The following is a 26,564-nucleotide window of genomic DNA, read 5'->3' as shown; positions in this document are numbered from 1 at the left end:
TATCCACCTAGCCTGCTACTTTCAGGGATCTGTGGACAAGCACTCCAAAGTCCCTTTGTTCATCTACACTATTAAGTGGCCTACCGCTATTATGGAGTAATACAATTTCGGGGCTAGATGAGAAAGCATAACAAAGCACCAGAGTGTTGGTGCCAAAACACATCCCTGTTTGACAATACTACTGATGTTAAAACTGTCAGATAATTACCACCACACTGGATTCTAGCCTTTGTACATGGAAGGATCGAATCAGATTGAGGAGGACTTGGGGACAATCTGCAGCAATTGGAAAAGGCGCTTATGCCATCATCTTTCGATATAAAACAAAGACACTTCAGACTCTTCACATCTAACCCAAATGTAATCCCCTTGGGACAAGCACTCTCACACCCAATGCCCGAAACGTGGCCTATGGAATCTCAGAGAATGTCAAGTGATCAGTAGACAATCCTTATTGTCTCAGGATTTATAAGTTGGATTCCCACTACACACCCACATCACTTGGGAGGATGATTAATGCAATCATGCCAGATAATTTTGTACCAGAATGCATTACCAATCTAGTTTATCCATCAATAGATTCTTTTACAGCTGTAACGTACTGCCAGTGGTCCGAGCCAGCTTCAGGAGCACAATAATTTTGAACAAATACATGAAAGAGTTTTCCAGACAAGCCAATCACCTGAGTTCCTTTGAATGGCCTTTCTTTGTTGACTTTCAATTAACAGATAGAGCCTTCTCTATAGCTTAGTCAAATCTCTACCTATTGTAGACATTTTTGGAATTAAATAGATGTTCCTAATCACAGTGTTGACATCTTGCTTCACATCCAATGCACTTCAATCAAAATCGTACCTAGATAGAGCATTAGAAATGCATACAACTTATATGTCTTGCTCCCCTCTATCTATTGCGTTTGCCTTTGAGAAATAACAGAGTCTAAGACACAACAAATGGCCATCTACAGCAACAGGTACATAAAGGCCCATCAACAACAGGCTGGGAGTTTAACAGTGCTGTCTAAACCAAGCTTGTTGTGGATAGACTGTGATGTATATTGTCTGGTGAAAGATGTGTGTTTACAGCACATTGTTATGTAGTAATACCCACCCTTCTGTATGACTCAGAGACAGTAGACACCTCAAATCGCTGGAGAAATACCACCAACGATGTCTCTGCAAGATCCTGCAAATCCCCTGGGAGGACAGACGCACCAACGTTAGCGTCCTCGATCAGGCCAACATTGAAGCACTGACCACACTCGACCAGCTCCGTTGGGCGGGCCACATTATTCGCATTCCTGACACAAGACTTCAAAGCAAGCGCTCTACTCAGAACTCCTACACGGCAAGCAAGCCAAGGTGGGCAGAGGAAATGTTTCAAGGACACCCTCAAAGCCTCCTTGATAAAATGCAACATCCCCACCGACACCTGGGAGTCCCTGGCCAGAGACCACCCTAAGTGGAGGAAGTGCATCCGGGAGGACACTGAGCACCTCGAGTCTCGTCGCCGAGAGCATGCAGAAAATAAGCGCAGGCAGCAGGAGGAGCATGCGGCAAACCAGTCCCACCCACCCTTTCCTTCAACGACTGTCTGTCCCACCTGTGACAGAGATTATAATTCCCATATTGGACTGTTCAGTCACCTAAAAACTAACTTTTAGAGTTGAAGCAAGCCTTCCTCGTTTCCGAGGGACTGCCTATAATGATGTCAGTGAGTAGCTAAATTGGCTTAATATGTTTCAGACTAGACCAGAAAAACAGCCCATCTCCCAGCAGAAACTTTTTTAATGGGTGAAACCATTTCTATCACAATGCTGTCACCAATCGTGTCTATCATCGACATAGTTAGCAAAAAATTACATTAATATTGCCACAGAAAAGCCCATGCAATCACAAGCTATTTTATTGTAATTACATCTGTTGGGCATTATAAAAGGACCATGGTAGACTACTATGCACAGTCAATGTTTTATCGTTCTTTCCAGGAATTAATTAAAGCCTTTCAAGAAGAAGCAAACCAAACCAATCAACCCAGGCTCCTACTTACAGCAGTTGTGGCTGGCAATAAAAAACAAATTGATGCTGGTTTTGAGGTCAAGAAAATTGCTCAGTAAGTATTAATTCTTTCAATACAATTTTTTTTTCTCTTCACAATAGTTGCTGGGCATCGATGTTTAGAACAAAACCCTATGCCACTATACAAATGAAATCCTACTTTGACCTCTGGAGTATTTTACTTAAATCCAGGTTGGATCTTTCATTGAGAAAGGCAAGTGAAGCGTTAGGGCCATCGAGCAGGCCATTAACAAGGCTGAAAAAAACAAGTAGTAGAGTAATAAGTGAATGAAGATGTAGTAATTTGGTGATGGCAAGCTAGGATTTAAAGCCTGTGACTTGTAAGAGGAAGGCAATACTGAGCAAATAAAAATTTCCATAGTTTTGAGGTCCTAGGAATAAATGACAGAGTAAATTATGTCTACCTATCTATATGCAGATTATATCTATCTGTGCAGATATATATGTATACACGTGGGCTTCAGTTCATGGGGCACTGGCACCAGTACGGGCTTGACAGGGTAGATGCAGGGAGGATGTTTCCTCTGGTTGGGGAGTCTAGAACCAGGGGAACAGTCTCAGAATAAGGGGTCGGCCATTTAGGACTGAGATGAGGAGAAACTTCTTCACTCAGAGGGTTAAGAATCTTTGGAAGTGCACTGAAGATTTCCTTGCTGACTTATGAACATCCATGGGAAATGGAGAAGGAAAGGATTCATTGTGCAGAGGCGAAGATGGGAGTCCTCAAGGCTGTGCAGAAAGAATGAGAGATTAGATGGGGACTTTTACCTTGGCACTTCTGGTGAGATCATTAAATTTCTTTCTGCACTGCATTCAGGTCCTGGTATAACTGCTGCTCACATCCACATCCTGTGCCATCTCTTGCCATGCCCCATCCAACAACTCACATTGGCATCTGCTGACTATGCGAGGGAAAAAGGACTTCCTCCTTCCTCTCATGAATTTGCTCCAACAACATTTACGGTGCAGAATTCAAAAATGTCAGGGCCATGTTGAAACTTTACTTGCCTCCAGACATCATCCTACACTTCCACAATCTATCTTTCCGGTTTGCCCACACCTTCCCTTTAAGCTGCTGCGGTCCCTTAAGATCCTGCTGCAGTGAGCCATTTTCTATCTCCTAATTGGAAAGCTGCCATTGGGAAGTGCGTTTCGGGTTGGCGGTTTACATAAGAACATAAGAATTAGGAACAGGAGTAGGCCATCCAGCCCCTCGAGCCTGCTCCGCCATTCAATAAGATCATGGCTGATCTAGCCGTGGACTCAGCTCCACTTACCCGCCCGCTCCCCGTAACCCTTAATTCCCTTATTGGTTAAAAAATCTATCTATCTGTGACTTGAATACATTCAATGAGCTAGCCTCAACTGCTTCCTTGGGCAGAGAATTCCACAGATTCACAACTCTCTGGGAGAAGAAATTCCTTCTCAACTAGGTTTTAAATTGGCTCCCCCGTATTTTGAGGCTGTGCCCCCTAGTTCTAGTCTCCCCGACCAGTGGAAACAACCTCTCTGCCTCTATCTTGTCTATCCCTTTCATGATTTTAAATGTTTCTATAAGATCACCCCTCATCCTTCTGAACTCCAACGAGTAAAGACCCAGTCTACTCAATCTATCATCATAAGGTAACCCCCTCATCTCCGGAATCAGCCTAGTGAATCGTCTCTGTACCCCCTCCAAAGCTAGTATATCCTTCCTTAAGAAAGGTGACCAAAACTACACGCAGTACTCCAGGGGCGGCCTCACCAATACCCTATACAGTTGCAGCAGGACCTCCCTACTTTTGTACTCCATCCCTCTCGCAATGAAGGCCAACATTCCATTCGCCTTCCTGATTACCTGCTGCACCTGCAAACTGGGATTCATGCACAAGGACCCCCAGGTCCCTCTGCACCACAGCATGTTGTAATTTCTCCCCATTCAAATAATAGCCTAACATGTGCCAATGAGAGGCAGCCTGTAACATTGGGCAGATCCACCACTGGGCAGTCATTGCTATTACCCCACCAACCTAAACGTTTTGCATAGTGATAACAAAATTGAGCCGGGAGTTTAAAGCTGGCAGAGACACCAAGCTAGAGCTGGCTCCATGATGGTCTTTTCTCAGGTGGCAAAATACTATGTTTCATGCATCAATTTTACATTAAGAGATAGCGCAGGAAAAGCAGTTTCATTGTTTTAACATTGAGGAAGATTGGAAGTTTTCTAAAATTCAGTTAATACTGTGTGTGCACGGAGTACTTTAATGTTAGAGAAACTTGTCTGTTGGTTTGCAGCTTAAGCCTTAGCCTATTGGTGTATATTCATCCATTTAGATGGCAGCATGTTGGTATAGTAAGTCAGAATGTAATAGCAGGAGTTCGGTTATCTGAGGTCTGTCCACATGTACCTAGCTCTTTGGCAATTAAAGACACACTCTTGCTTGTAGGAGATATGAAGCTGCCTTATGGGAGCGATTTACACTGAACGAAAGTACAATATCGAGCTTAAAGCCCCCAAAACTGTAACCGGCTCATTGTTTCTGCTGCAGAATTTTGCCGCTAATTACTGGACTCAATGGTGTACTACCAAGCAAAATAATGATTGGATTCCCAACGTTTGGACGGACCTCCAAGCTCAAGACTGCCAATCAAAACATTGGTGCTGTAGCAGCTGTTCCAGGACCACCGGGCAACTTCACGAAAGAAGCTGGTACCCTGTCTTATGAGGTGATAAAACGTGAATACGTTTATTTTTAATCCATCAAGCATTTGCACAAATACTGCAATGTTTTTTTTTGAACAAATGTAGCACAGTATTTCCCAATAAATTCTTTTGGTCCTCCCATCTGATCTTATTGGTCCAGAATTGGCTGGTGTGCGCCATCTGGTGGTGAGCGACACGAGTTGGATTTCTTTTTCTCACTCTTCAGCTCCAACTATTTTTGCATCGCAAATTGCTGGATGAGAGTTGATAATGGCATGGGGAGGTCAACAGAACATCGAAGGCCTTGGTGAATGACAGGACCAACAGTTTTACTCCCTTAAACAATTAAATTTATGGTTAGAGAAAGAAATAGAGCGAATGATAGAGTAATAAATAGAATGAATTACAACAATTTGTATTTATATAGCGCCTTTAACGTAGTGAAACGTCCCGAGGCGCTTCACAGGAGTCTTGAGACAAAAAATTTGACACCGAGCCACATAAGGAGAAATTAGGGTAGGTGACCAAAAGCTTGATCAAAGAGGTAGGTTTTAAGGAGCATCTTAAAGGAGGAGAGGTGGAGAGACGGAAAGGTTTAGGCAGGGAATTCCAGAGCTTAGGGCCTTGGCACCAGAAGGCAGGGCACCAATGGTTGTGCGATTAAAATCAGGGATGCTCAAGAGGGCAGAATTAGAGGAGCGCAGATATCGCGGGTAATTGTGGGGCTGGAGGAGATTACAGAGATAGGGAAGGGCGAGGCCATGGAGGGATTTGAAAACATTAGAGACAAGTTAGATAAAGAGAAATAAAGAGAGGGAAAGAAAGACTGGATTGAGAAAAAAAAGACAAAGGAAAAGCAAAAAAAAAAAGTGATTTCAAAAGCCTCTAGGAACAATTTACTACCAGCAGGAATGAGACTAATTGTTCCCTTTCGAGGTCGAGTGGTACTGCAGGTACATAAATCCTGACATTGAAAGAGTCATTGCATCATGAAATACTAGCCCTAACTTTGAGATGAGTTTAATTCATATTTGTCTTGTCCTGTGAAGCGTCCTGGGATGTTTAATACGTTAAAGGCGCTATATAAATACAAGTTGTTGTGCAAATCCAGCAATTTCTCAAAACTCATGGGGAGATTGACGGCCAGATCCCGTTTTTGCGAGGTTAATGGTGGAGCGGTACAAATTGTTCAGCAATTTGTGGCCATTTGTATCAGTGTATTTCTTCCTCGCTACAGATTGCTGGATTTTTTTTAACACACTAAACGCCGTGTGTCTTTGACTCACCATCATTTTGCCAGGAAATTCTCTCCCATTAAAAGCAGTATTTTTTTTAAATATTACTTTATATCCAAAATTATGCAGAAGAAACTTTCACTTGTATAAACACATCCCATCATACCTTCAGGGTGACCCAAAGCAATTTATAAGCAATGGAATTTTTAAAATACAGTCACTGTAATACAGCTAGTTTATGCACATCAAGGTCCCACAAACAGCAAGTAAATGAGTAACCTGATAATCTGCCCTTGATGTTGGATGTTGTAATGACAGTAACATTCGCCACTTCCGAAAAATAGTGTTATTGGATCTTTACGGCCGCCTGTGAAGGTAGACAGGGCATTGTTTAACACCTCATTAAGATGGCACCTGCGACAATGCAGCACTATGGGCCCAAGTTTCCACACGAAAAAAAACGGGCGCCCCTCCGAGCTGGGCGCCCGTTTTTCGCGCCTAAAAAAGAACCGCGCTATTCTCGAGCGCCCTGCAGCTCCTTGTCTGCCTGGCGCGGCGTGCAGGGGGGCGGAGCCTACACATGCCGATTTTGTAAGTGGGAGGGGGCGGGTACTATTTAAATTAGTTTTTTCCTGCCGGCAACGGTGCGCGTGCGCGTTGACGCATGCGCAGTGTGAAGGAAACATTGGCACTCGGCCATTTTTGTAGTTCTTTGTAGCTGTTTAATTTTTGAACATTTTTTAATAAAAGCACATTGCCATCAGCACATCAGCACTGAGGTTTCTTGCAGCAGTGAGAAAGCCTCAGAAAGTTGAGGCAGCCGTTTCCCTCTCCACCCGCCATCAGGAACGCACTGAACGGCTCTTCCCCCGCCCCGGTGGGAACGCACTGAACGGCTCTCCCCCCCGCAGGAACGAACGATGGCTGAAGCACTTTCACACAGGTAGGAAGATGGTTTATTTAATCTTTTCTTTGCTTATAAATGTTTATTCAGGTTGGATTTATTTGTATAATATTTGTAGAAGTATAAATAAGAATTTATTGTAGAATTTAATGACTTCCCTCCCCCCCGACCTCGTTCTGGACGCCTAATTTGTAACCTGCGCCTGATTTTTTTATGTGTAGAACAGGTTTTTTCAGTTCTACAAAAATCTTCACTTGCTCCATTCTACTTTAGTTTGGAGTACGTTTTCACTGTGGAAACTTTGAAATCAGGCGTCAGTGGCCGGACACGCCCCCTTTTGAAGAAAAAATTCTGTTCCAAAGTAGAACTGTTCTAACTGACTAGAACTGCAGAAAAAAAAATGTGGAGAATTGCGATTTCTAAGATAGTTCGTTCTCCACCAGTTGCTCCTAAAAATCAGGCGCAAATCATGTGGAAACTTGGGCCCTATATCACTACTGCACTATGTCAGCCCACGTGATAGCCTCAAGCGAGATATAGATAAATATCATAGAATCATAGAAATTTACAGCACGGAAGGAGGCCATTTTGGCCCATTGTGTTCCCGCCGGCCGAAAAAGAGCTATCCAGCCTAATCCCACTTTCCAGTTCTTGTACATTACAGCACTTCAAGTGCACATCCAAGTACTTTTTAAATGTGGTGAGGATTTCTGCATCAACTACCCTTTCAGGCAGTGAGTTCCAGAACCCCACCACCCTCTGGGTGAAAACATTTCCCCTCAAATCCCCTCTACTTTAAATCTGTGCCTCTGGTTGTTGACCTCTCTGCTAAGGGAAATAGATCCTCCCTATCCACTCTATCTAGGTCCCTCATAATTTTATATACCTCAATAAGGTCTCCTCTCAGCCTCCTCTGTTCCAAAGAAAACAAACCCAGCCTATCCAATCTTTCCTCATAGCTAAAATTCTCCAGTCCAGGCAATATTCTCAAAAATTTCCTCTATATCCTCTCTAATGCAATCACATCTTTCCCGTAATGTGGTGGCTAGAGCTGCAGTACTTTAGCTGTGGCCTAATTAGTGTTTTATACAGTTCAAGCATAACCTACTTGCTCTTGTATTCTATGCCTCGGCTAATAAAGGCAAGTATTCTGTATGCCTTCTTAACCACCTTATCTATCTAGCCTGCTACTGCCAGGGATCTGAGGACATGCACTCCACGGTCCCTTTGTTCCTCTACATTTCTCAGTGTCCTACCATTTAATGTGTATTCCCTTGCCTTGTTAGCCCTCCCCAAATGCATCACCTTACACTTCTCCGGATTGAATTCCGTTTGCCACTGTTCTGCCCACCTGAGCAGTTCATCGATATCTTCCTGCATATAGATAGATATACAGATACATATTAACAAAATAAAAGTGTATAATTTATCTCATGGAACTTGTACTAAAAATTTCCAACCCTTCTCATTGACAGATCTGTGACTTTTTGAAAGATGCTTAAATCAAATTGATTAAGAGCCAGATGATCTTATATGCAGTTAAGCAAGGCATGTGGCTTGGATACGATAACCTGAAAAGCTATGAGGCAAAAGTATGGCTTGTGTATTCTGAACTATATTGATCTATAAACTTTTGTTCGAGCGGAGACAAATTTCAGGAAATATTGTTATATTTATGTACATTTCTACACAAATCTATACATTAAAAGAGGGGTATCTGAGCAGATCGTTATGGGTCACATACCATGGAGCCTTGGAAGTCAAATATTAATTTACATACATCTAAAATTGCTTTTACTAACAGATTTAGAGTTATGATTTAGGATTTATCAATGTGGCAACAGCGTTAACAGCAGTTCATTTCAAACCATTAGGTCCATAAACTGCAAACAGGGCAAACAAGCAAATAAAAAATACAAGTACAAGTAGGACTGAGTCGGTTGACCTTGGGCCAAAGAAGGCGACATTAGGACATATGACCAGATGCTTGGTCAAAAAGGTAGGTTTTAAGCAGAATCTTAAAGGAAGAGGATGAGGTAGAGAGGCAAAGAACTTCAGGGAGACAATTCTAGAGCTTAGAACTTAGATGGCTGAAGGCATGGCCGCCAATGATGAGATAACAGAAGTGAAGGAAGCACATGAGGCCAGAGTTGGAGAAATATAAAGTTCTCAGAGTGTTGTAGGAGGAGGTTACAAAGATAGGGACGGGCAAGGCCATGGTAGGATTTGAATGCAAGGGTGAGCATTTTAAATTAAGATTAACAATTCAGCACAGAATGCAGTAATAATAGGTGTTGTGTATCTGTAAAGCATGCACTCCCATGTTCTGCCACAAGGGAGCACATTCCCTGAAGTCCCAATGGATCCCAGCATCCCTTGGGAGCACTGTATATAAGCCAGCCCCTAAGGCCTGTTACTCACTCTGGAGTGTCTTAATAAAGACTGAGGTCACTGTTACTTTAACCTCCCTGTGTGCAGTCTCATCTGTGTTAGGAACACAATAACTGGCGACGAGTATACGAATCCAACGCAAAGATGCAGTAAACTGTGGGCATCTTGGAGAAGTTCTGAGGGTGAGGACTGGGAAGCCTATGTCGAACGGCTAGACCAGTACTTTGTAGCCAACGAGCTGGACGGAGAAGGAAGCGCTGCAAAAAGGAGAGTGGTCCTCCTCACGGTCTGCGGGGCAGCGACCTACAGCCTCAAGAAGAATCTTCTGGCTCTGGTGAAGCCCACAGATAAGTCATATGAGGAGCTGTGTACACTGATTCGAGAGCATCTTAACCCAAGGGAGAGCGTGCTGATGGCGAGGTATCGGTTCTACACGTGCCAGCGATCTGAAGGACAGGAAGTGGCGAGTTACATTGCCGAGCTAAGGCGACTTGCAGGACAATGTGAGCTTGATGGCTACCTGGAGCAAATGCTCAGAGACTTTTTTGTACTGGGCATTGGCCATGAGACCATCCTATGAAAACTTTTGACTGTAGAGACACCGACCCTCAGCAAGGCCACTGCGATAGCACAGGCGTTTATGTCCACCAGTGATAACACTAAACAAATCTCTCAGCACACAAGTGCTAGCAATGTTCATAAATTAACTGGAACTGTGTTTGCAAGCAGAAATGTACAGAACAGAAACCATGAGTCTGCAACTGCCAGCAGGCCTCAGGTGACCCAGGTGATTCAGAGTCTGCAACAAAGGATGACTGCAAGGCAATTCACACCGTGTTGGTGTTGTGGAGGCTTCCATTCAGCCTATTCATGCCGCTTCAAAGCGTATGTTTGCAAAAGCTGTGGAACAATGGGACACCTCCAAAACCTGCTAACCACCACGTGGCCGAGGAAGATTGGTCTATGGTGGATCGAAGCAATTTCAAGCCTCAGAGAGGAGGCAGATGCTGAAATACACGGGGTGCACAAGTTTGCCGAAATATCCACCTATAATGCTAAATGTAGCCATGGAACTGGACACTGGCGCTAGCCAATCCATCATAAGTACCAGCCCTGAGCCCCATCCACATGAAACTGAGAACGTACACTGAAGAGCTTATCACTGTCCTGGGCAGTGCCATGATCAAGGTCACCTACGAGGGCACGGTGCACGAACTGCCATTCTGGATTGTCCCGGTCGATGGCCCCACACTGCTTGGAAGGAGCTGGCTGGGCAAAAGCCGCTGGAACTGGGATGACATGTCGATGAGGCCTTATGTATCCAGGTTCTTAACAAATTTCCTTCCGTTTTTGAGCCAGGCATTGGAATCTTTTCCGGGGCGAAGGTGTGGATCCACTTGGTCGCAGAGGCACGACCCATCCACCACAAGGCGCAAGCGGTACCTCACACGATGGAGAGTGGAAATCAAGCTGGACAGGCTGCAATGAGAGGGCATCATCTCCCCAGTGGAATTCAGCGAGTGGGCCAGCCCGATTGTTCCAGTACTCAAAAGTGATGGCACGGTCAGGATTTGCGGCGATTATAAAGTAACTATTAATCGTTTCTCGCTACAGGACCAATACCCGCTACCTAAGGCAGACGACATATTTGCGACGCTGGCAGGAGGCAAGATGTTCACCAAGCTCGACCTGACTTCGGCCTACATGATGCAGGAGCTGGAGGAGTCTTCGAAGGGCCTCACCTGCATCAACACACACAAGGGACTGTTCATCTACAACAGATGCCTGTTTGGAATTCGGTCGGCTGCAGCGATCTTTCAGAGAAACATGGAGAGCCTACCCAAGTCGGACCCACCCACGGTGGTTTTTCAGGACGACATATTGGTCACGGGTCGGGACACCGTCGAGAACCTACAAAACCTGGAGGAGGTCCTCCAGGGACTGGACCGCTTAGGATTGCGGCTGAAGAGGTCGAAATGCATCTTCATGGCAACAGAAGTGGAGTTTTTGGGAAGAAAGATCGCGGTGGACGGCATTCGGCCCACAGACGCCAAGACAGAGGCTATCAGGAACGCGCCCAGGCCACAGGTGGTCACGGAGTTGCGGTTGTTCCTGGGACTCAACTATTTTAGTAACTTCCTACCAGGGTTAAGCATCCTCTTAGAGCCCCTACATGTGTTATTGCATAAAGGTGAGAACTGGGTATGGGGAAAAACACAAATGATTTCTTCTGAGAAAGCCAGAAACATTTTATGCTCCAACAAGCTGCTTGTATTGTATAACCCGTGTAAAAAACTTGTGCTAGCATGTGATGCGTCGTCGTATGGACTCGGGTGTGTATTACAACAAGCTAACGTTACGGGAAAGTTGCAACCTGTCGCCTATGCCTCCAGGAGCTTGTCTACAGCATGATTGAGAAAGAGGCATTTCCGTGTGTGTTCAGGGTAAAGAAAATGCATCAGTGCCTGTTTGGCCTCAAATTTGAGCTGGAAACCGATCACAAGCCCCTCATATCCCTGTTCGCTGAAAACAAAGGGATAAATACTAATGCCTCAGCCCGCATATAAAGGTGGGCACTCACGCTATCAACGTATAACTATACCATCCACCACAGGCCAGGCACCGAGAACTGTGCGGATACTCTGTCGGCTACCGGGGTGGAAATGGCGCAGCCTGCAAACTTGTTGATGATGGCGAAGCCCGCAGACTTATTGATGGTCATGGAAGCGTTTGAAAATGATAAATGACCTGTCACAGCCCGCCAGATTAGGACTTGGACCAGCCAAGATCCTCTGCCTTCCCTCGTAAAAAACTGTGTACTGCATGGGAGCTGGGCCAGCATTCCTGTTGAAATGCAAGAGCTAATCAAGCCTTTCCAGCAGCAAAAGGACAAGTTGTCCATTCAGGGAGACTGCCTGGTATGGGGTAACCGCGTAGTGCTACCCAAAAAGGGCAGGGAGAAGTTCATCTCGGATCTTCACAGCACACACCCGGGTATAGTAATGATGAAAGCGATAGCCAGATCCCACGTGAGGTGGCCCGGTATCGACTCTGACTTAGAGTCCTGTGTACGGCAATGCAGCGCGTGTGCTCAGTTGAGCAACGCGCCCAGAGAGGCACCACTAAGTTTGTGGTCCTGGCCCTCCAGACCATGGTCGAGGATCCATGTCGAATATGCAGGCCCGTTTCTCGGTAAAATGTTCCTGGTGGTGGTGGATGCTTTTTCAAAATGGATTGAATGTGAAATAATGTCGGGAAGCACCACCACCGCCACCATTGAAAGCCTGAGGGCCATGTTTGCCACCCACGGCCTGCCTGACATACTGGTCAGTGACAACGGGCCATGTTTCACCAGTGCCGAATTTAAAGAATTCATGACCCGCAATGGGATCAAACATGTCACCTCGGCCCCGTTTAAACCAGTCTCCAATGGGCAGGCAGAGCAGGCAGTACAAACAGTACAAACAAACAGAGCCTTAAACGAGTCACAGAAGGCTCACTCCAAACCCACCTGTTCCGAGTACTGCTCAGCTACCGCACGAGACCCCACTCACTCACAGGGGTGCCCCTGGCTGAGCTACTCATGAAAAGGACACTTAAAACCAGACTCTCGCTGGTTCACCCCAACCTGCATGATCAGGTAGAGAGCAGGCGGCAGCAACAAAATGTAAATGATGGTCGCGCCACTGTGTCACGGGAAATTGATCTGAATAACCCTGTGTATGTGCTAAACTATGGGCACGGTGTTAGCTAAAGAAGGGAGTGGGGTGTTTGTAGTCAAACGAGACAATGGACAAATTTGCAGAAAGCACTTGGACCAAACGAGGCTGCAGTTCACAGACTGCCCTGAACAACCCACAGCATACACCCAAAGGATCAACGACACCACGCCGGACCAGGAAATCGAACCCATCACGCCCAACAGCCCAGGCTCACCCAGCAGCCCTACAGGGCCAACAACACGCCAGCCCAGCGAGGGCATAGCCAACACACCAGAACAGACATTTGTACCGAGGCGGTCCACCAGGGAAAGTTCTCACTTTGACTTTGGCGGGGGGGTGTGGGGAGCGATGTTGTGTATCTGTAAAGCATGCACTCCCATGTTCCGCCACCAGGGAGCGCATCCCCCAAAGTCCCAAGGGATCCCAACTGTATATAAGCCGGCCCCCAAGGCCTGTTACTCATGCTGGAGTGTCTTAATAAAGACTGAGGTCACTGTTACTTTAACCTCTCTGTGTGCAGTCTCATCTATGTTAGGAACACGATAATAGTACTCTCTTTTTTAATACTTTGAAGTGTTCTTAATTCTCTCCTCGTTCTCGCTTCTTGCTTTACAATTCCTTTATTCTCCCTTATTTTGTAAATGGAGAATATCTTTTACAGTCCACATGGTGTTCTATTTACTTTGTTGTCTCCCAGTTGCTGGGTAGGAAGCATTTTGGAAAGAGTGGAAAGATTATGGAAAATGCCATGGAGAGCAGTCAGTCATTGTGGTTCAGTGGGGACCAATAATATCGGAAGCTAAAGGTCCCAAACCCTGTAAAAGGAATTTAAGCGATTAGGAATTAGGTTTAGGAGGACTGCAAGGGTGGTAATGATTACTAACCAGCCATGTGCTGGAGCAGGGAAAGATAGGAAGATTTGGAGCTCATATATGGCTAAAGTGTGGTGTCAGCCAGAGGGTTTCTGTTTTAGGAGACTTTGGCACTAGGAAGCGTTTACTGAAGTGATAGAAACTGAGGAGGTGGTCACTTTTGAATTGGTTAAAAATGAGATGAGAGATGTTATGACAAAAAATTGGAATCTTTAAAGATCAAATGATTAAATATCTAAATGATAAAGTATAGAAGCAGCTTTGCTCGACGAACCAGATTATAGTGGATGGGAGAAAATATAGCTGATGTGGTTTACATGAACTTTCAGAAAGCAAAGCTACCACACGGAGACAACTGAAGAAGATTAGAGGCGTGAAATTAGGGGGCCATTAACAAACTGGATTAGAAACCGGTTAGAATGGGGGAAACCGAGAGTAGGGGTTAAGAGCAGTATCTCAGAAGTGGGTAGTGGGGTCTCTCAGGTTTCTATTCTGGGACCACTTCTGGTCTCTGTGTACATCAATGATTTAGATTTAGCTCCAGAGGAAATGGCATCCAAATGTTCAGACAATGCTAAAAGAGGAGGCAGAGTAAATAATTTCAAGGAGGTGCAAAGGAAAAAAACGGCAGAATAAATTGAGCATCAGTAAATGTGAGGCAGAACATATTGGTTTAGAAAAAAGTAATTATACTTTGAATGGGGTAAAGTTGGATGATGTTAAAGAGCAGAGAGGTTGAGATTCGGATATACCAGTGGCCGAAGTACGTAAAAATTATATATTTTTTTAAATGCGCTCTCTTTTTTGTTTTACATTTGTCTTCACCAGCGATCGATCAGCCCGGCACACTGCTGCAGTGCATTGGATTGAACGGGCCAGATCACGGCTGCCGTCGGGGAGCAGGTAAGTTTATCTCTTGCAGAGCCTGCAGCGATGGGCCTTCCCTTTAAGGAAGGGAAGGAGCCTTTCAACGCGGTAGCACTGCACACCTGCCACCCCACATGCTGCGCTCCAGGAAGGAAGTGGAGTGCGTGATTTAGCGTCCACTGCCTTCCTGGAATGCAAACTCCGGATTTTTTTTTTTTTTTTTAAGTTGAAAACCATTGACGCTTGGCGCTAACTTTATCAACTTTTAAAGGTTAGTGCCCCAAACAGGGCGTTCCCAAATTTCTCCCTGTAATTCTCCAAGAATTATGCGGCCTGCTTATTCTTCCGACCAAAATATATTACCTCTCACTTATCTATATTGAAGTCCATTTGCCAATTACATGCGCATTCTGCAAGTTTGTTAATGTCTGCCTATATTTTGGCAACATTAACTATACCCCCCAATTTGGTGTCATCTGCAACTTTTGAAATGTAGTGCAGAGATTTATAGCAAGAGATATAGATTATGAATGTCAAGATGTAATGGTGAATAAAAATATAAAACCTTATAGTGATAGGGGATTCAATTGTAAGGGGAATAGATAGAAGTTTCTGTGGCCGCAACCGAGACTCCAGGATGGTATGTTGCCTCCTGGTGCAAGGGTCAAGGATGTCTCAGAGCGTGTGCAGGGCATTCTGAAAAGGAAGGGTGAATAGCCAGTTGTCATGGTGCATATAGGTACCAGCGATATAGGTAAAAAAACGGGATGAGGTCCTAAGAGACGAATTTAGGGAGCTAGGAGCCAAATTAAAAAGTAGGACCTCAAAAGTAGTAATCTCAGGATTGCTACCAGTGCCACGTGCTAGTCAGAGTAGGAATCGCAGGATAGCTCAGATGAATACGTGGCTTGAGGAGTAGTGCAAAAGGGAGGGATTCAAATTGTTGGGACATTGGAACCAGTTCTGGAGGAGGTGGGACCAATACAAATCGAACGGTCGGCACCTGGGCAGGACCGGAACCAATGTCCTAGGGGGAGTGTTTGCTAGTGCTATTGGGGAGGAGTTAAACTAATATGGCAGGCGGATGGGAACCAATGCAGGGAGGCAGAGGGAAGTAGAATGGGGGCAGAAGCAAAAGATAGAAAGAAGAAAAGGAGAAGTGGAGGACAGAGAAACCGAAGGCAACAAGCAAAAAGGGCCACATTACAGCAAAATTCTAAAGGGGAAAAGTGTGTTAGAAAGACAAGCCTGAAGGCTCTGTGCCTCAATGCGAGGAGTATTTGGAATAAGGTGGATGAATTAACTGCGTAGATAGCAGTTAACGGGTATGATGTAATTGGCATCACGGAGACATGGCTCCAGGGTGACCATGGCTGGGAACTCAACGTCCAGGGGTATTCAACATTTAGGAAGGATAGTCAGAAAGGAAAAGGAGGCGTGGTGGCATTACTAGTTAAAGAGGAAATTAATGCAATAGTAAGAAAGGACATTAGCTTGGATGATGTGGAATCGGTATGAGTGGAGCTACGGAATACCAAGGGGCAGAAAACGCTAGTGGGAGATGTGTACAGACCACCAAACAATAGTAGTAAGGTTGGGGACAGCAAACAAGAAATTAGGAATGCATGCAATAAAGGTACAACAGTTATCATGAGTGACTTTAATCTACATATTGATTGGGATAACCAAACTGGTAGCAATGCGGTGGAGGAGGATTTCCTGGAGTGTATTAGGGATGGTTTTCTAGACCAATATGTCAAGGAACCAACTAGGGAGCTGGCCATCCTAGACTGGGTGATGTGCAATGAGAAAGGACTAATTAGCAATCTTGTTGTGTGAAGCCCCTTATGGAAGAGTGGCCATAACATGGTAGAATTCTTTATTAAGATGGAGAGTGACACAGTTAATTCAGAAACTAGGGTCCTGAACTTAAGGAAAGGTAACTTCGATGGTTTGAGGCGTGAATTGGCTAGAATAGACTGGTGAATGATACTTAAAGGGTTGACGGTGGATAGGCAATGGCAAACATTTAAAAATCACATGGATGAACTTCAGCAATTGTACATCCCTGTCTGGAGTAAAAATAAAATGGGGAAGGTGGCTCAACCGTGGCCAAGAGAAATTAAGGATCGTGTTAAATCGAAGAAAGAGGCATATAAATTGGCCAGAAAAAGCAACAAACCTGAGCACTGGGAGAAATTTAGAATTCAGCAGAGGAGGACAAAGGGTTTAATTAAGAGGGGGAAAATAGAGTACGAGAAGAAGCTTGCCGGGAACATAAAAACTGACTGAAAAAGTTTCTATAGATATGTGAAGAGAAAAAGATTAGTGAAGACAAACATAGGTCCCTTGCAGTCGGATGCACATGAATTTATAATGGGGAACAAAGAAATGGCAGACCAATTGAACAAATACTTTAGTTCTGTCTTCTCGAAGGAAGACACAAATAACCTTCTGGAAGTATTGGGGACTGAGGGTCTAGTGAGAAGGAGGAACTGAAGGATATACTTATTAGGCGAGAAATTGTGTTAGGGAAATTGATGGGATTGAAGGCCAATAAATCCCCGGGGCCTGATAGTCTGCATCCCAGAGTACTTAAGTAAGTGACCCTAGAAATAGTGGAAGCATTGGTGATCATTTTCCAACAGTCTATCGACTCTGGATCAGTTCATATGGACTGGAGGGTAGCTAATGTAACACCACTTTTTAAAAAAGGGAGAGAGAAAGCGGATTATAGACCGATTAGCCTGACATCAGTAGTGGAGAAAATGTTGGAATCAATTATTAAAGATGAAATAACAGCGCATTTGGAAAGCAGTGACAGGATCGGTCCAAGTCAGCATGGATTTATGAAGGGGAAATCATGCTTGACAAATCTTCTGGAATTTTTTGAGGATGTAACTAGTAGAATGGACAAGGGAGAACACCAGTGGATGTGGTGCATTTGGATTTTCAAGAGGCTTTTGACAAGGTTCCACACAAGAGATTGGTGTGCAAAATCAAAGCACGTGGTATTGGGGGTAATATAGTGGCATGGATAGAGAACTGGTTGGCAGACAGGAAGCAGAGAGTCGGGATAAATGGGTCCTTTTCAAAATGGCAGGCATTGACTCGTGGAGTGCCGCAGGGCTCAGTGCTGGGACCCCAGCTCTTTACAATATACATCAATGATTTGGATGAAGGAATTGAGTGTAATATCTCCAAGTTTGCAGATGACACTAAACTGGGTGGCGGTGTGAGCTGTGAGGGGGACGCTAGGAGGCTGCAGGGTGACTTGGGCAGGTTAGATGAGTGGGCAAATGCATTGCAGATGCAGTATAATGTGGATAAATGTGAGGTTATCAACTTTGGGGGCAAAAACGCGGAGACAGAATTTTATCTGAATGGCGGTAGAATAGGAAAAGGGGAGGTGCAACGAGACCTGGGTGTCATGGTTCATCAGTCATTGAAAGTTGGCATACAGGTACAGCAGGCAGTGAAGAAGGCAAATGGTATGTTGGCCTTCATAGCTAGGGGATTTGAGTATAGGAGCAAGGATGTCTTACTGCAGTTGTACAGGGCCTTGGTGAGGCCTCACCTGAAATAGTGTGTTCAGTTTTGGTCTCCTAACCTGAGGAAGGACGTTCTTGCTATTGAGGGAGTGCAGCGAAGGTTCACCAGACTGATTCCCGGGATGGCACGACTGACATATGAGGAGAGATTGGATCAACTGGGCCTTTATACATTGGAGTTTAGAAGGATGAGAGGGGATCTCATTGAAACACCTAAGATTCTGACAGAACGGGACAGGTTAGATGCAGATGGAATGTTCCCGATGTTGGGAAAGTCCAGAACCAGGGGACACAGTCTTTGGATAAGGGGTAGGCCATTTAGGACTGAGATGAGGAGAAACTTCTTCACTCAGAGTTGTTAACCTGTGGAATTCCCTGCCATAGAGAATTGTTGATGCCACCTCATTGGATATATTAAAGAAGGAGTTAGATATGGCCCTTACAGCTAAAGAGATCAAGGAGTATGGAGAGAAAGCAGGAAAGGGGTACTGAGGGAATGATCAGCCATGATCTTATTAAATGGTGGTGCAGACTTGAAGGGCCGAATGGCCTACTCCTGCACCTATTTTCTATGTTTCTATGTTATTAAGACTATGGGAATACTCTGCCATTTTGGGCTCTGCACTATAGGAAGGCTGTTGATGTAATGGAAAGGGCACAGTATGAATTCACTAGAATGCTATCTGGTGTGAGGAAATACAAATACAAAGGCAGGTATGAAAAACTGGGGCTGTTTTCATTAGCACAGCAGTTGTTACATGGTAATTTCACAATGATGTCTAACAAGAGTGGGGCCTATTAGAGACCATAAAGGAAATGTGTATGTGGAGGCAGAAGACGTGGGTAGGATTTTTAATGAATACTTTGCATCTGTTTTCACAAAAGAGAGGGGCGATGCAGACTTTGCAATGAGAGAGGAGGAGTGTGAAATATTAGATGATATAAACATAGAGAGGGGAAGTATTAAGGGGCTTAGCAGCTTTGAAACTGGATAAATCCCCAGGCCCAGATGAAATGTATCCCAGGCTCTTGAGAAGCGAAAGAGGAAATAGCAGAGGCTCTGACCATTTTCCGATCCTCTCTGGCTACAGGTGTGGTGCCAGAGAACTGGAGGATTGATAATATTGTACCTTTGTTTAAAAAGAGAGAAGGGGATAGATGGAGTAATTACAGGCCAGTCAGCCTAACCTTGGTGGTGGGAAAATTATTGGAAAAAATCCTGAGGGACAGGATAAATCTTCATTTGGAAAGGACAGTCAGCATGGAATTGTTCAGGGAAAGTCATGTCTGATTAACTTGATTGAATTTTTCAAGGAGGTAACAAGGAGGGTCGATGAGGGTAGTGCAAAGTTTTTGATAAAGTCCCACATGGCAGACTGGCCACAAAAGTCATAGCCCATGGGATGCAGGACAAGTGGCAAGTTGGATCCAAAATTAGCTCAGAGGCAGGAAGCATAGGGTAATGGTTGATGGGTGTGTGTCTGGAAGGCTGTATTCAGTGGGGTTCCGTAGGGCTCACTGCTGGGTCCCCTGCTTTTTGTGGTATATATCAATGACCTGGACTTGAATGTTGGGGGTATGATTAAGAAGTTTGCAGGTAGGCTGTGTGGTTGATAATGAAGAAGAAAGCTGCCGGAAGATATCAATGTATTGGTCAGGTGAGCAGAACAGTGGAAATGGAATTCAATCTGGATAAGTGTGAAGTAATGCATTTGGGGAGCTCTAACAAGGCAAGGGAATACATATTAAATGGTACGACACTGAAAAGGTGTAGAGGAACAAAGGGACCTTGGAGTGCAGGTCCACAGATTCCTGAAGTTAGCAGGCCAGTTAGATAAGGTGGTTAAGGCGGCATATGGAATACTTGCCTTTATTAGTCGAGGCATGGAATACAAGAACAGGGAGGTTATGCTTGAACTGTATAAAACACTGGTTAGGCCGCAGCTGGAGTACTGCGTGCAGTTCTGGTCACCACACTACAGGAAAGATGTGATTGCACTCAAGAGGATACAGAGGAAATTTGAGGCTATTGCCTGCACTGGAGAATTTTGGCTATGAGGAAAGATTGGAGATGCTGGGTCTGTTTTCTTTAGAACAGAGGAGGCTGAAGGGAGAACTGATTGAGGTGTATAAAATTGAGGGGCCTGGATAGAGTGGATAGGAAGGATCTGTTTTCCTTGGCAGAGGGGTCAACAAGCAGGGGGCATAGATTTAAAGTAATTGGGGGGAGGTTTAGAGGAGATATGAGGGGACATTTCTTCACCCAGAAGGTGATAGGTGTTTGCAACTCACTTCCTGAAAGTGTGATAGAGGCAGAAAGCCTCACCACATTTAAAAAATGCTTGGATGTGCACTTAAAGTGCTACAGAGCCTAAAGGACCAAGAGCTGGAAAGTGGGATTAGGCTGGATAGCTCTTGGTCAGCCGGCGCAGGCACTACATAAACTTGGTCATCCAAAACTCGGCAGCCAGTGTCCTAACTCGCACCAAGTCCCGATCACCCATCACTCCTGTGCTCGCTGACCTACACTGGCTCCCGGTTAAGCAACGCCTCGATTTCAAAATTCTCATACTGGTTTACAAATCACTCGATGATCTTGTCCCTCCCTATCTCTGTAATCTCCTTCAGCCTCACAACCCATCTGCGCTCCTCAAATTCTGCTCTCTTGAACATCCCTGATTATAATCGCTCAACCATTGGTGGCCGTGCCTTCAGCTGCTTGGGCTCCAAGCTCTGGAACTCCCTCCCTAAACCTCTCCATCTCTTGTTCCTCCTTTAAGATGCTCCTTAAAACCTGCCTCTTCAACCAAGCTTTTGATCATCTGTCATAATTTTTTCTTATGTGGATCGGTGTCACATTTATCTGTTTTGTCTTTTAACACTACTGTGAAGCGCCTTGGGACATTAAAGGCGCTATCTAAATAAAAGTTGTTGCAGTGGGGATCTGTTTTTCTGTAACAAAAGTCATTTATATTCCCTTCCGATTATAAAATACATTTTTTCCTAATTAACTGGTCATCTCCTTCGTCTATTCATCTTAATGAATGCCTGCTTGGACATAGGCTTTCATTTTTCTCTGTTGGGAAGCATTTGTCCCTGCTTGGGCGAGATGAGGAATTTCAGCCAACCGGTTTTCCAATAGGACCATTCATAGGCAGGTAGACCTGGTAACTACAAGCAAGGACAAGAAATACAGCCTCCAGGTTTCCTTCAATTTACAACACTGGTTGTAGAAGCAACTTTCTTGGCTCAGGTACCTGTAATGACTCAAGAGTCCGAGGAGGGGGAGGCCTATAAAAGGCCCAACGTCCTCGACGAGCGGCGGGAGTCTGGGAGAGGCCTATAAAAGGCCCAATGTCGTCGCGGAGTGGCAGTCCGAGCAACGGGAGTCCGGGGGAGGCCTATAAAAGGCCCAACGTCCTCGACAAGCGGCGGGAGTCTGGGAGAGGCCTATAAAAGGCCTAATGTCGTCGAGGACTGGCAGTCTGAGCAGCGGGAGTCCGGGGGAGGCCTATAAAAGGCCAGTCGTCGAGGAGCCAGCTGGTGCAGCTGCAGCGGGGAGAGAAGGCAAAAAAAGTAGAAAGAAATCGAAAAGTGATGTCACAGCCAAGAGGTAAGTGATTGGCTGGTGGTTGGTTAGTAGTTTTTCTTTTCTTTATCAGTAAGTAACCTTTTAGCATTGATGTTGCCAAATTAAGGGTTAAGTCATGGCATGACAGCTCGGATACATGTTATGCTCCTCCTGTACTATGTCGGAGGAGCACAACATATTCGGGAAGTGCGGGAAGTGAGCGGGAAGTACATCCGCCTGCAGCTCCTAACAGACCGCATTGCGGCACTGGAGCTGCGGGTGGATTCACTCTGGAGCATCCATGATGCTGAGGTTGACGTGAATAGCACGTTTAGTGAGTTGGTCTTACTGCAGGTAAAGGGTACACAGCCAGATAGGGAATGGGTGACCAACAGGAAGAGCAGTACAAGGAAGGTAGTGCTGGGGTCCCCTGCAAAACAGATACACCACTTTGGGTACTGTTGGGGGGGGTGGGGGGATGACTCATCAGGGGAGGGCAGCAGCAGCCAAGTTCATGGCACCGTGGGTGGCTCTGCTGCACAGGAGGGCAGGAAAGAGTGGGAGAGCTATAGTGATAGGGGATTCAATTGGAAAGGGAACAGATAGAAGTTTCTGCGGCCGCAACCGAGACTCCAGGATGGTATGTTGCCTCCCTGGTGCAAGAGTCAAGGATGTCTCGGAGTGGGTGCAGGGCATTCTGAAAAGGGAGGGTGAACAGCCAGCTGTCGTGATGCATATAGGTACCAGCGATAAAGGTAAAAAATGGGATGAGGTCCTAAGAGACAAATTTAGGGAGCTAGGAGCCAAATTAAAAAGTAGGACCTCAAAAGTAGTAATCTCAGGATTGCTACCAGTGCCACATGCTAGTCAGAGTTGGAATCGCAGGATAGCTCAGATGAATACGTGGCTTGAGGAGTGGTGCAAAAGGGAGGGATTCAAATTCCTGGGACATTGGAACCGGTTCTGGGGGAGATGGGACCAGTACAAACCAAACGGTCTGCGCCTGGGCAGGACCGGAACCAATGTCCCAGGGGGAGTGTTTGCTAGTGCTATTGGGGAGGAGTTAAACTAATATGGCAGGGGGATGGGAACCAATGCAGGGAGACAGAGGGAAGTAGAATAGGGGCAGAAGCAAAAGATAGAAAGAAGAAAAGGAGAAGTATAGGGCAGAGAAACCTAAGGCAAAAAGCAAAAAGGGCCCCATTACAGCAACATTCTAAAGGGGCACAGTGTGTTAGAAAGACAAGCCTGAAGGCTCTGTGCCTCAATGCGAGTATTCGGAATAAGGTGGATGAATTAACTGCGCAGATAGCAGTTAACAGGTATGATGTAATTGGCATCACGGAGACATGGCTCCAGGGTGACCAAGGCTGGGAACTCAACATCCAGGGGTATTCAACATTTAGGAAGGATAGACAGAAAGGAAAAGGAGGCAGGGAGCATTGCTGGTTAAAGAGGAAATTAATGCAATATTAAGAAAGGACATTAGCTTGGATGATGTGGAATCATTATGGGTGGAGCTACGGAATACCAAAGGGCAGAAAACGGTCGTGGGAGTTGTGTACAGACCACCAAACAGTAGTAGTGAGGTTGGGGACAGCATCAAACAAGAAGTTAGGGATGTGTGCAATAAAGGTACAGCAGTTATCGTGGGTGACTTTAATCTATATATTGATTGGGCTAACCAAACTGGTAGCAATACGGCAGAGGAGGATTTCCTGGAGTGTATTAGGGATGGTTTTCTAAACCATTATGTCAAGGAACCAACTAGGGAGCTGGCCATCCTAGACTGGGTGATGTGTAATGAGAAAGGACTAATTAGCAAGCTTGTTGTGCAAGGCCCCTTGGGGAAGAGTGACCATAATATGGTAGAATTCTTTATTAAGATGGAGAGTGACACAGTTAATTCAGAAACTAGGGTCCTGAGCTTAAGGAAAGGTAATTTCGATGGTTTGAGGCGTGAATTGGCTAGAATAGACAGACAAATGATATTAAAGGGTTGATGGTGGATAGGCAATGGCAAACATTTAAAGATCACATGGATGAACTTCAGCAATTGTACATCCCTGTCTGGAGTAAAAATAAAACGGGGAAGGTAGCTCAACCGTGGCTAACAAGGGAAATTAAGGATAGTGTTAAATCCAAGGAAGAGGCATATAAATTGGCCAGAAAAAGCAACAAACCTGAGCACTGGGAGAAATTTAGAATTCGGCAGAGGAGGACAAAGGGTTTAATTAGGAGGGGCAAAATAGAGTACGAGAAGCAGCTTGCCGGGAACATTAAAAACTGACTGCAAAAGCTTCCATAGATATGTGAAGAGAAAAAGATTAGTGAAGACAAACGTAGGATCCTTGCAGTTGGATTCAGGTGAATTTATAATGGCGAACAAAGAAATGGCAGACCAATTGAACAAATACTTTGGTTCTGTCTTCACAAAGGAAGACACAAATAACCTTCCGGAAGTACTAGGGGACCGAGGGTCTAGTGAGAAGGAGGAATTGAAGGATATCCTTATTAGGCGGGAAATTGCGTTAGGGAAATTGATGGGATTGAAGGCCGATAAATCCCCGGGGCCTGATAGTCTGCATCCCAGAGTACTTCAGGAAGTGGCTCTAGAAATAGTGGATGCATTGGTGATCATTTTCCAACAGTCTATCAACTCTCGATCAGTTCCTATGGACTGGAGGGTAGCTAATGTAACATCACTTTTTAAAAAGGGAGGGAGAGACTGATTAGCCTGACATCAGTAGTGGGGAAAATGTTGAAATCAATTGTTAAGGATGAAATAGCAGCGCATTTGGAAACAGGATCGGTCCAAGTCAGCATGGATTTATGAAGGGGAAATCATGCTTGACAAACCTTCTGGAATTTTTTTTGAGGATGTAACTAGTAGAGTGGACAAGGGAGAACCAGTGGATGTGGTGCATTTGGACTTTCAAAAGGCTTTTGACAAGGTTCCACACAAGAGATTGGTGTGCAAAATCAAAGCACATGGTATTGGGGATAATATATTGACGTGGATAGAGAACTGGTTGGCAGACAGGAAGCAGAGTCTCGAGATAAACAGGTCCTTTTCAGAATGGCAGGCAGTGACTAGTGGAATGCCGCAGGGCTCAGTGCTGGGACTCCAGCTCTTTACAATATACATCAATGATTTAGATAAAGGAATTGAGTGTAATATCTCCAAGATTGCAGATGACACTAAACTGGGTGGCGGTGAGGGGGACACTAAGAGGCTGCAGGGTGACTTGGACAGATTAGGTGAGTGGGCAAATGCATGGCAGATGCAGTATAATGTGGATAAATGTGAGGTTATCCACTTTGGGGGTGAAAACGCGAAGACAGAATATTATCTGAATGGCGGCAGATTAAGAAAAGGAGGAGGTGCAACGAGACCTGGGTGTCATGGTTCATCAGTCATTGAAAGTTGGCATACAGGTACAGCAGGCGGTGAAGGCGGCAAATAATATGTTGGCCTTCATAGCTAGGGGATTTAAGTATAGAAGCAAGGAGGTCTTACTGCAGTTGTACAGGGCCTTGGTGAAGCCTCACCTGGAATAGTGTGTTCAGTTTTGGTCTCCTAATCTGAGGAAGGACGTTCTTGCTGTTGAGGGAGTGCAGCGAAGGTTCACCAGACTGATTCCGGGATGGCTGAACTGACATACGAGTAGAGACTGGATCAACTGGGCCTTTATACATTGGAGTTTAGAAGGATGAGAGAGAATCATATAAGATTTTGACGGGACGGACAGATTAGATGTGGGTAGAATGTTCCAGATGTTGGGGGAAGTCCAGAACCAGGGGACATTGTCTTAGGATAAGGGGTAGGCCATTTAGGACTGAGATGAGGAGAAACCTCTTCACTCAGAGTTGTTAACCTGTGGAATTCCCTGCCGCAGAGTGCCAGTTCATTGGATATATTCAAGAGGGAGTTAGATATGGCCCTTACGGCTAAGGGGATCAAGGGGTATGGAGAGAAAGCAGGAAAGGGGTACTGAGGGAATGATCAGCCATGATCTTATTGAATGGTGGTGCAGGTTCGAAGGGCTGAATGGCCTACTCCTGCACCTATTTTCTATGTTTCTGAGAGTCTGGTTACTGTAAAGTCACTCAGGTGCAACCTGATCCATCTTTATTCCAGCCCAAGAGTGCCTGCGTGACAAAGACACCCAGCTTATATACAGGTGACCAAGCACACATGCCACATGCGTACAGCCCGATGACCTCCGACCGCGGCGCCCTCTAGTCTCTGGTGACCCCCAAGCATTAATACATAACAGTACCAATGGCCGGTGGTAAGCAGATCCTGCACTCTCACTGCAAACAGGGTCTGAGCAAGCACTCGGCAAGGGCTGTCTTGTACAGGCCCAGGAAGAGCTTAAAAATATTTTGATTAGAACACGATGGGGCCAGATTTTGCTGGAGCGGGGCATCTGATGGCGTGCCCAGTTAGTTCGACTTGTCCGTGAACATTTGGCCAAAGTTGCTGGAAGTGCGAGCTGGTAACAGCGCAGCAAGGCACCTGGGATCTTGGTGTACAACAGGACAAAGTGTATCTCCTTAACCAATGAGATTAAAGAATTGAGAAATACACAGCAGAGGGATTGAGACAGAAGATGAATTCAATGTCAAAGCAGGTACAGGAGGAGAAAGAGAGTGAAAGACTGGAGAGACAGAAAGAAAAGGAAAG

At 45.2% G+C, this 26,564-nt stretch overlaps 1 pseudogene; it reads left to right on the top strand.

Moving 5' to 3' along the window:
• Nucleotides 1–26,564, top strand: part of LOC139228027 (acidic mammalian chitinase-like) — a 50,101-nt pseudogene that overhangs the window by 21,892 nt on the left and 1,645 nt on the right.

Source organism: Pristiophorus japonicus, chromosome 17 (genome assembly GCF_044704955.1).
Source record: "Pristiophorus japonicus isolate sPriJap1 chromosome 17, sPriJap1.hap1, whole genome shotgun sequence".
NCBI classification, from domain to species: Eukaryota; Metazoa; Chordata; class Chondrichthyes; family Pristiophoridae; genus Pristiophorus; species Pristiophorus japonicus.
This window is presented reverse-complemented; position numbering and strand designations above follow the sequence as displayed.